At 58.2% G+C, this 11,148-nt stretch overlaps 1 protein-coding gene across 2 annotated transcripts in view; it reads left to right on the top strand.

Annotated features, from left to right (window-relative positions):
• The first annotated feature begins 2,272 nt into the window (after nt 1-2,272).
• The window catches only part of NDRG1 (N-myc downstream regulated 1), a 47,771-nt gene continuing 38,895 nt past the window's right edge, over nt 2,273-11,148 (top strand). For both annotated transcript variants that reach the window (XM_066379562.1, XM_066379561.1), the window contains exon 1: nt 2,273-2,414. The gene's annotated coding sequence lies outside the window, so the exon portion shown is untranslated. The remainder of the gene's footprint in view (nt 2,415-11,148) is intronic.

Genomic DNA, 11,148 nt, shown 5'->3' with positions numbered 1-11,148 from the left:
CGGTGTGGGCACCCTCCATCGGTGTGGGCACCCAGGGCCACACCAAAGTCAGTCTTTCCTAGAGCGTGGCTGCCTCAGCTAAGCACGCAGACACCATTGCGTCCAGGGCTTAGGGAGAGAAGCAACAATGCAGTGCAACACGGAAGGAAAAACTGGCCGGGTTGGACCTTACGAGAGACGGAGTGTGGGCTCCAAGGGTCCCCTTTCACCCGGGTTTGAGAACACACCGCGCTCAGAAAATTCTCCTTCACTGCTCTAATTCTTTTCTCTTCCGGGTGCTCCTGGAACCCCCATCCCTCCCCTCCCTCCTGATTTGTTCTCTGCTCATTGCCATCCAGAAATGTGCGGCTCCTGAGCACAAGCCCTGCTTCCCACGGGGCAAGTCGGGGCCCTCGGGCTGCAAGTCTGGGTTGCTCTGTGTCCTGCCCCAAAGACTTCCTCAAAGGGGCAGGAAATAACCTCACCAGGCACAGTGCCTTTCTCCAGCCCACACACTGGGGTTTGCATTTGTTACTGAAGGAATATTCAGGCTTGTGAACTCGACTCCCTGTGCTTTGGCACGTAGCAAACCGCTGGTGCTTGATAGATGTTTGTTGAAAGCCAGGGCAGTGGAGGTAAGGGAAATGTGTGTGTGGGGGGGCAGGGTGGGTAAGAAAGTTGTACAGATTGCTAGACATGGGAGGGTCATCTGACAGTAGGGTGCCTGTGGAAGAGGCACACTTTCGGTCATCACCACATCCCCATGTCTAGCATGGTGCCCGGACGTCATAGGTGCTCAGTCCCGTTACCACATGAGATAGCTCAGCTTCCCCTTCTTGCGTGAACGGGCAAATTGAGACGCAGGGCTCTTGGGTATGCCCCGGGAGGTAAGGAGTTTGCTTTTTCAGCCCTTTCCCAGAGGCTGAGCACAGAACCTGGCTCAGCCCCGACTCGGCTCACTAAATATTTGTGGAATGACAGAATAAGTAGGTGTCAGGGCCTAAGGAGGTAAATCAGATGCACAGAGGAGAGCCAAGTCCCCAGCCTTGACCAATGGCATGAAGAGGTCCAACTGGTCAGAAGAGGCAGGGTGGGGAGGGCACAGGAGCCTGCAAATACAAGGCTGGGCAGGGGGCCTGGGGACAATGGACTAAGTCCAGGCTTGGGATGGTGACACTTCTTTACTATTTGCAATGATGTTCCTCCAGTGCAGTGTTTCTCACCAGGGCTGCACATTAGAATTACCTGGGGAGCTTTCAAAATACTTCAATGCCTGGTCCGCCCTCCCTGAGGTTCGGATTAAATTGGCCCTGGGTGGAGCCCCAGTGCTCACTTTTTTAAAGAAAGTTCTGCTGGGGATTCTAATAAGGTTGAGAACACAAAGGTAGTAATTAAACAATAGCAAGGCAGCAGCGGACAGCTAAGGGTGGAAAGGGTGTTCAGTGTAAGTTCCAGGAACCAAGAGAGGAAGGGATGAGAATCTTCCCAGCCAGGCCCCTGGGGAGACAAGAAGGTCCTGTGTGTGTGTGTGTGTGTGTGTGTGTGTGTGGACAAAAGGGCAGGTGGGTTTAGAACTGGGCAAATGGAGGGGAAGGGGCTTGCCCTGGCATTAGAATGGGGTGGGCAAGATGGAGGAGATGAAATGGGATTGAGGATTTTTGCGGAGAGACAATGCAACAGGGAGGGGGAGTGCGGTGAGGACTGCAGGGTGCTCGCTGGTCCCTGGTGGGAGGAGCCCAGGAGGCAGCTCTTGTGATGGAAAGCAGCTAAATGGGCCTTAAAAGTTAAGACCTGGGAGAAGTGGGGGTGTCACCCCGAAGGGATGTTAGCGCATGGCACTGAGGGGACAAGGAAGAAGAAATTCTGAGACCGAAATGGGAGTCCCCGGTCACACAGGGACACACATAAGTAAGTCCACATGCAAATACATGAGCGTGCACAGGCACAGGCGCACAAATGCACAACTGCAGGCCCCGTGTACGTACGTCCACTGCACACATCCAGATCCCGGCCTTCTGGGCGAGTGAGGGGACTCCAGAGCGGAACAGCAGCCCCAGCCCAGAGGTCCCTCCCCGCCGCGCTCCTACTACGGCTTGCGCAACAGGAGGTGGCTCCAGCGGGCGCCGGCAGAGCTCTGGCAGAGCTGAGCGAAGCGCGCAGGCCGGAGCGGGAGGAGCGACCGAGTAGGGCGCGGGCAAGGGGTGTGTCCCTGTAGCGAGCGGGCCCTGGAGGAGGGGCGGGGCGAGGGCAGGGGCGGGGCCATGCGCTTATAAAGTCTCCCTCCTCCTGGACATAAACAAACCTCGCCTGGCTCTCCGCTTAATCTACTGAGCTTAGTCTACTGAGCGCCCGCCCATCCACGTCGCTCTCTCCCATTCACGCCTGGCACTACCAGCCTAGTTTCAGCTCCTTTTGCCTTTCTCCCTCTACACTAGGTAAGCCCCATGCCCTCTTCTTGCTGGGCAGGGGGTGGGGGTGTCGGTCGCCCTTGGGTGTTGCTGCAACTCCTGAACTGCGCGCGTTTTGTAGTCTCCGGGAGCTGCAGGTGTGTGGCGACCCCATGGTGAGGGCGTGCGGAAGGCTTTGGGGCACAGGCAGCTCTGGAGTTGGGGGGTGCCGATCAGGGAAGAGGGGGAAAAAAGAGTCTCCGCGCTTCTTTACCTTATCCGGGGAGGTGGGGTTCTGGGGGTTGGTCGGGAAGGCGGTGGAGAGCCGGCAGGGAACAAACACCTGGATCGCGCTTCCCAATCTTCTCCTTTCACCCCTGGAGGCGCGGGCCAGGAGAGCGCTGGAAGTGAGAGCAGGGTGAGGGCCTACCTAGGAGTGTGTGTGTGTGTGTGTGTGTGTGTGTGTGTGTGTGTGTGTGTGTGTGTGTGTGTAGGGGGTTCTGGGTGTGAGGGGCTGTATCGCTGGAGTGGGGTGTCTGGGGAAGCAGAAATTGTGAGCGCGCGCGCGTGCAGAAAGGAGATGGGTAGAAGCTGGAGATTAGGCTGGAGAGGGGGCGTGGGTGTGTCTGGTTCCCAAACCGAGCCAGAAAGGATATGCATCTGAGGGGCAGGGGCTGAATGAGCCTCAAGCTGGGGTGGTGTGTGTGTGTGTGTGTGTGTGTGTGTGTGTGTGTGTGTGTTGGGGACCGGTCCGAGGTGTGTCAGTGCGTATGGCACGCGCACGGGAGGGAGTGTGTGCGAGCGCCGCTGGGCAGGGTGCGCCCCCAGAGGTGGCCCAGGGTTGGAGCTGTGGCAGCGCTGGAGAGATGGCCTGGCGTAAGGGTGTTTTGTGCGGGCCTCTGGTGGCCCTTTGCTAGCTGGGGCTAGGAGTGGCGTCATTTTCGTCTCCGCCCACCCTCCCCCGCTTTCCTTCTCGCCCCTGCCGCCCTGCTCTCCAGGGAAGAGAACAGCTGGAATTGCTCGGACGTTCCTCGGAGATCCGCTGCAGTCTCTCTGATTCAGCTTTGGGCAGGGCGTGCGCAACGTGGTTGGCTTAGGGGAAAGGCGCTGTCACTGCCGCTGTCAAATTAGTGGCCAAAGCTAGGTTTTAGTGGATGGTTTCCTTACCCCCTCCCCCACTTTCCCGTCTGTCGCCTGCCTTTGCCTCTTGTCAGACATCCCCTATAGTCAGGGGCAGCACCAGTCAGCGCCCTGGAAGGGGGAGGTGCCTGGCAGCGGGTGTGAGTGAGTGTGTGTGTGTGTGTGTGGGGGGGGGGTTGTATCTGGTGGGGACAAGCTGGTTATCTTGTGCCCAAGACCAGCTCTCCTTTAGAGGTGTCCTGGGCATTTCAGATTGTTTGGTCCCTTTAAGTTCCTGGGAAAGAATGAAGATTTAAAGAGGACCCAGACAGTGGACACAGGAGGGCTTCCGTCCCCTCATACTGTCCACCAGCCACCTTGAAGCTTCTTAGCCACCTCAAAGGAACAAAATATCTAAATACAGACCTTGCTCTTGCTATGAGAACCAGGTTCCAACGCAAACCTTCCCGCCCAGCCTCCTCCTGGGTAGGAATTGTGGAGTCTTCACTGATTTTCCCAAAGGTGAATTGACAGAAGGTACAGCGAGAGCGAACGCCAGCACCTGCCTCAAGTGGCCCGCCAGCCACGGCCGAATTACAGGGGAGGCACAGGCCACAGTCCTGGGCGCCAAGTGCCAGGTTGGCAGCCGGGTGGTGTCGAGGTAGGTGGGGGTGAAGAAGTGTGAGACACCTCTGGAGGGATAGTACTCTGGTATAAGGAGCAAAACTGGGGGTATCCCCTGACCTGTGACTTCTTAGCTCTGTGGCACCTTGTCCCCTACTCAAGGATGAGCTAGCTGCAGGAGGGTGTGGAGGAAGGGTTTGCCGGCCAGCCCAGCAACCTGGTACCTGGCCCCGGCTGGTCCTTGGCTAGGAGTTCAGATACACACACGGAATGCATTGTGTGACTCCTCCCCCAGCGATTCCCCAGGTACATACACTGAATGCATCGTGTGACTCCTCCCCCAGCGATTCCCAGGTGGTCTCCGGTGAGAGGCTGGCTTTGGCTTCCCAGGGAGCTCTGTGAGCATCGGTTGGGGGTCCCCTCTCCTGAGAGCCTTTCTGGAACACCCAGCGAGTCCAGGATTGCTGCCTGTGGGTTTCATCATTTGGAATGGGACTAAAAATTCCCACAAGCTCCCGGCCCACCTTCTTTACAGTTGGAAACTGAGGCCCAGAGACAGGGAGCAATTCACCGAGGCGCAGGTAGAACCAAAGCTCGCCTCTCCGGACCCCTCCCCTGTGGCCCCCAGGTGGGGATTGAAGGTGGTCGGAGGCGCTATCCAAAACTCAGCTGGATCTGGCCGAGTTTCGAGTGAGGAAGCTTTCCAGACAGTATGTTTCTGATGCTTTGTTTGCTTATTTATTTATTTACTTATTTTTAATGTAAAGCGGGTGTTCTTGAGCGATGAACAGAATCAGTCTAGTGGGAAAGGCTGCCGCCCTGCCGCTGCGCGGTTGCTGGCTGGACTCGGGCTGCCCCCTCTCGGTTGGACGGATCTGAACAGAGCTGGGAGCCCCTGGGGTGCTCTGCTGGAGGCCTGAGCTTGCCTCAGTGTGGATGGAGAAGAAAGATCCCATTGTGTTTTCCTGATGGCCTGAAGCTTCTTCTATGGGACCCACCTCTAGGGAATCCCATCCAAGGAGTGACTCAAGTTCCCTGTGCCTCCTACCGGAAGCCGGAGTGGTGACTCAGCATCCAGGATTGCAACAGGGATGGGGCAGGGGCGGGGCAGGGCCTCTCTCCCCACATCAGCTGCTGTGTCCCCTCATCCCCTTTGGTCCTCACAACCCCTCTGCCTGGGCTGCACTGGCTCCATTGAATGGATGAGGAAACTGAGGCCGAGGAATGGAAGGGACTTGCCTGTAGCCCCAGGGCTCAAAGTGGGAGAGCCAGGCTTTGAGCCCAGAGAGTCGTGCTTGAAAGACCTTGTTCTCTTCCTGGATACATGGTGGGGTGCCTGGAGAACCTGCTAGAAGAAGAAGGGTACACAGGCAGTTAGGGGCTCGGCGCTGCAGTTTCCTCCCCTGTAAAATGAGAATAACAGAATAACAACCTCCGTCTCATGAAGACACGTAGAGTTGAGAACAGCGCCCCCAGGCTGCAGGAACACCACATAGACGCCTGTCAATAATTCTCACCAACCACGTTCTCAAGGCGTCTGCTTCTGCTCGGCCGTGGATGTCAGGGACCCGGACCTGTCTTTGGAGCATGGACCTGGTTGCCCACATTCATTTCAAGCTGCCCCTTCTGCCTCCTGGTCTCAGAGTGGTCCCAGGCCTGCCCTGTTAGCTGTCCCTGTTCTTTACATTTGAAGACAGGGACAGGCTGGGTGGCAGTCTCTGCTGCAGACTCCGAGGTTAATTCCGTGAGCACCTGCTTGGCCCCCCGCTGCGTCAGCTCAGGCTTGCTGCGGAGGCTGTGCAGAGGGGGTGGGGCACTCGGGGTGGCCACGGAACCCAGTGCCCCCCGGGGGGTGTCCTGTGAGGAGAGGCCCGGGCCGTTGGGGACGTCCTGGGGTGTCTGATTTGGCAGTACAGAACTGAACAGATTCCATCGTTCCGGGCCACGGAGGCTGTGTCTTCTTCCCCTCTGACTTCCCCGCCCCTGGCCACGCCCTCAGGACCCTCCTGCTGGCTTTTCAGTCCAGCAGCCTGTGCTTCCCGCAGGGGTGGGAGGGGGCGAGACTCCTTGCCATCTGGAGTGCCCTGTGCTGAGTTCATCGTTTCGTCTATACCGCTCCCCCTTGCACCCGTAGACACCTCTGTACAAGCGTACACTCTCTGCCCAGGTGCGGCTCGGTGTAGAGGGCTGGGTGGGGACCCGGGTTTCATCCCCCTCTGGGCCCTCGGCTCCACCCCACTGGCTTTGCGAAGGTTCTGGGCAGTCCTCTCTGAACATGGTAAAGAGGCTTTCTTTTTTTTTTTTAATTATTTTTATTTATTTATTCATTTTAGAGGGGAGAGAGAGAGAGAGAGAGAGAAGGGGGGAGGAGCAGGAAGCATCAACTCCCATATGTGCCTTGACTGGGCAAGCCCAGGTTTTGAACGGGCGACCTCAGCATTCCAGGTCGATGCTTGACCCACTGCACCACGACAGGTCAGGCCAAGAGGCTTTCTTACGAATTAGGGGATTCAGGCCCTGGCTAGTTGGTGCAGTGGTAGAGCATTGATCCAGCGTGTGGAGGTCCTGGGTTTGATTCCTAGTCAGGGCGCACAGGAGAAGCGACCATCTGCTTCTCCACCCCTCCCCTTCCCCTTCTCTCTCTCTCTCTTCCCCTCCCACAGCCATGGCTTGATGATTGGTTCAAGTGAGTTGGCCCTGGGTACTGAGGATGGCTCCATGGCCTGCCTCAGTTGTTGAAATAGCTCTGTGGCTGAGCAACAGAGCAATGGCTCCAAATGGGTAGAGCATCGCCCCCTAGGGGGCTTGCCAGGTGGATCCCGGTCAGGCTCGTGCAGGAGTCTGTCTCTCTGCCTCCTCTGCTCTCACTAAAAAACTAAAAAAGAAAAAGAATTAGGGGATTCAAAGGACTCTCCAGCTGGGGACCTCCCCCCTCCCCCTTTCCCTCTCCCCCCTTCCCCTTCCCCCTCCCCCTTTCCCTCCTCCCTCCTCCCCCCTCCCCCTTCCCCCTCCCCCCTCCCCCTCCCCCTTCTCCCTCCCTTTTCCCTTCTCCCCTCCCCCTCCCCCTCCCCCTCCCCCTTCCCCCCCTTTCCCCCTCCCCCTCCCCCTTCCCCCCCTCCCCCTCCCCCTCCCCCCTCCATCTGAATCGCTCAGCTCACCCGCTTTCTCCAGAAAGCTGTCCCTGATGTTCTGCTCTGGGTGCAGGTGGGCACCCTCCAGGTTCTCGTGTCACCCTCCTTGGATCATTCTAGACTGCGTTTCTCTACTCACCCTTCTCCCATTAGGCCTGAGGGCTGGCACTTAGTAGGTCCTCAGTGTCGCTCAAGGGAAACCTTCATTCTCCAGGAGGACTTGGGCCGTCCATCTCGTGTAGGAAGGATTGGAAAGCCACCCAGAGGACAGGGGGACCATGTCTGGGAAGGAAGGGTCCCGTCAGCGTGGCAATCATCCCATCCTGGGGAAGGGGTTTTGCAGGAAGACTCTGTTTCCACTTCCTGCGCGAATACTGGCCCCGTCCGTGTGCTCTCCACGCGGGATCCCGTGGGCTGCCCAGTACCGCTCGCCCTGTTCCCGTGGATTCACAGAAAGGTCCTGTACCCTGACCAGTGTGCTTTGAGCTTCCGGTTAGCACACGTATGCCCTCAGAATGTCGCCTTCTCTCTGCCAACCAGACTGGTCCAGCTGCCAAAACTCCCTGGGGAACCCACAGGAAAGTTTCCCGGTGGTGTTGCCGAGAAGGGCATGGCGGTGCTGAGCCCCGACTCCTTCTGCTCCGTGCTGGTGTGTCCCAGCCCCTCTCTCTGACCGTGTCTGTGCTGGTCCTGGGCTCCGTGGAGCCCAGAGGAGGCCTGTTCTGTCTCCAGCCTGTGCCCGGGGAACGGATGAGGTTGGCGTTTGCCTGCTCGGCAGGGATCCCGTTTTCACTCCTGCATCATCAGAGGCTTCCTTCTTGAATGCTGCCGAGTTTCTGGCTCTGTCCGTGCAGGGCGCTGGCCCCTCGAGGCGTTCCTACTCCGATGTCTTCTCCAGCGCCGTTTGGTTGAGTTTGAGAGCCCTATTCCCGACCTTCCTTCCCCTAAACTGGAGAACCTTCTAGGTCCGAATTGTTGGCTAGGTCGATTCCATAAGAAAAAACGTTGAGAGTTAAGGCCGCCCACTTCCACACACTCCCCAGAGCTTTTGAGTTTCAGAATGTCCAGGAAACATCAGGAAGACCCGTGAACTGCCCTGTCGCTTGATGTCAAAACCGCTTTGGCAAAGAAAGGACAAAGAACATCCCACAGACCCACAGAAAGCTGGGGCGTCCAGGGCATGCCCCCGAGGCGATTGTCCTTGAGGTTCCTGTGGACATGGGGCTGTTCTCTGGAACCTTCCAGGGAGTGGCGAAGCCGGACAGCAGCAGCGCACGTCGGTCCCTCACCCCGCCCTTCTTTTCGGTTCTGTTCTCTGCATCCCTGGTTTTCAACCACCGCTCCGCAGGGAATTTCGTGCTGGTCCGCGAAAGTTAACCACTGATGTAGGGTGGCCCTGGCCGGGGGCGCGACGGAGCGAAGCTTGGGCTGGAATGTTGAGGTCACCAGATTGACCCTGAGGTCACAGGTTGGGCTTGACCCCCAAGGGCGTCGGCTTGAACCCAGAGGTCACTGGTTAGGGCCCCAGTCAGGGCACATACGAGAAGCAATCACTGGCACAACTAAGTGGAACAACAGCTTGATGCTCCTCTCTCTCTCCCTCCCTCTCTCTCCCTCTTCCCCTCTCTCTCAAAAAGGAAAAAAAAAAAAAAGAACCCAGTGTGTCGGAGAGAACACCACTTCCCTGTGGCTTTGAGGCCGGGCGTGCGGCGGGGAGGACACAGTCTGGGCTCGTTGCTGACAGTTGCAATCGAGACAAACTTGTCAACAGTGTCTCTGAGCCTCCCTCTCTCTCTCTGTTGCACTCAGGAGGGACTCAGGGGTCTGTGGTCTGCCCACCCCTCCCCTCCACACCTGCACCCCATCCAAGGAGTGAGGTTTCCGTCGTCTTTCCCTCGGTGGTGGTGGGGGGGTCAAGCTTTCAGGAGGTCACGTCAGCCTTTGCTGTGAGCTCCGGGTCAGCCATCCATAGAGTGATGACACCCCCCCCCCTCCCAGGGGCTCCCTGAGGAGCACACTGGACAGTGCAGTGAGCACCCCTTCGAAGTACGGTGTTGGCCGTTTGGGGGAGACCAACAACAGGAGCCCTCCGGGGAGAATAGAACACTCTAAGATGGGGACTTTGCCCAGAGCCTGGCCTGCTGGTGGCGGCTCAGTGGTGACTCTGGAGGGTGGAGGGGGAAGTGGGTGACTCCCCGGGTGACACACAGAGGAAAAGCTTCCCTTTCTTAGAACAGCCTACCTGTGGGTGTACGTATTCAGGGCAAGCTGGTGGCGCGGTCAGCTAAGCCTCTCGTGTTGTTTTAACCTGTGTCAGTCTGATGCTCGGTGATTCAGGGCACATTTCTCAACCTCTCTTTGCCTCAGTTTCCCCGCCCATGAGACAGTGAACGTGATGGGGCCTGTCCTCTAGGTTGCTGCCATGCTGAAAGGAAGTGGCCCCTGGTGGTGTTATCGGGGTGTGTCTGTGGGGGTCTCACTGTGGCCTCCTGTGGCCGGTCCTGCTGGGGTGGCTGCCTCGGGGAGACCCCAGGGCATGCCCCGGATGTCTCTCTGCTGGCCTCCCCCTCTGGCCCACCCCGTGGAGGTCCCGGGGGCCGGGGAGAGCATGCTGAAGACCGTGTGCGGACGGGTGCCCCTCGGTGGCTCGGTGGAGAAGTGCCCCAGCTGGAGGCAGGCTCCCGTCTGGTGGGCAGGGAGGGGTCCGCCGTCAGGAGCAGAGCAGGGGCTGCCAGGCAGAGTGGAGCTGGGCAGGGTCTTCATACAGAACTTTCCCGCCTGGGCTCCCATCCGCCCCCAGTTTCTCATGGACCATGTGATGTGCACGGAACGCAGGCTGCATGTTTTACAGACGGAAGTTGAGGCCCAGAGAGAGAGAGTGTCCCCACGCCCTGACTCCAAAGCCAGTGTTCCTGCTGCTCCACCAAGGCTTCTGAGAGCTGCAGGCTGTGTGTCCCCCCGCCCCCCCGTGACTGGCTAACAGTTCTCCTGTGGCCTCAGATTGGCTGAGATGCCTCTGCCCGCTGCCCTCCGGCCCTCGGGGTCACGGCCTTCCCTTCTTCCCGCAAATCTTTGTCTTGGCTTCTCCTGGAACCCAGGAGGTCCAGCTAATTGCTGACTGTCTCCCGAGTCTGTTGAACCGGAAAGGTATTTGCCCAGCCCCCTTGGGCCTTCGTTACTCATTGACCAGCGGCGATAAAGGAGAGGAGACGCACACAGTGGCGCACTGGGTCTGACTGTTGGGGACTCGTGGCTTTGCTGAACGTCTTTTGTGTGTCCCCGTCCGTGCTGGGCCACTGTGAGGCTGGCTGTGTGTAAAACAAGGGCTGTGTCCTCCTTGTAGATGTTCCTGGGTCTCTGAGACAACCAGGAAAGCTGTTTACCAGATTCTATGTGCCAGTGTCGAAGCCTCACGGGTACTTGCTGGGAGCAGGACTATTGTGCCCACTTTACGGATGAGAAAACCGAGGCTGAGAGGTTCTATACCTTGTTAGGGATCACAGAACTAATCAATGATGACATCCCGGTCTGACTATCAAGTCTTCCCCCTTCCTTTCAGCTGTCTGATGTTGGGTTTCTCTGAATTCCTTCTGGGGAGGGCGGTGGGAAAAGAGGAAGTGGGGGTAGGAACCAGGCTGGCAGCTGGTGGGGTGACTTGGAACCCAGGTTTTGGTACCGAGTAGAGTTTTAGCAAGAGGGGCCCTGTCCTGACCTAACTGCATGTCTGGAGGGGCTTCTGTCTGCGCCGCTTGGGGACAAGGTTGGAGGGGCCTCGCCGTCCGCCATCCTGCACGGCGCAGTGGGAGGCCTGGGGGTTGATGCTGCGTTCCCATCCTGGTGCCCATGTGGCCTTACCCTGTCCCCCCGTCTGCTAAACAATGGCTGTGGCTCTTTTCGGTCCCACATTC

The sequence above is a fragment of the Saccopteryx leptura genome, chromosome 3 (genome assembly GCF_036850995.1).
Source record: "Saccopteryx leptura isolate mSacLep1 chromosome 3, mSacLep1_pri_phased_curated, whole genome shotgun sequence".
NCBI classification, from domain to species: domain Eukaryota; kingdom Metazoa; phylum Chordata; class Mammalia; order Chiroptera; family Emballonuridae; genus Saccopteryx; species Saccopteryx leptura.
Note: the sequence above shows the minus strand (reverse complement) of the source record. Positions and strands in the feature narration are given on the sequence as shown.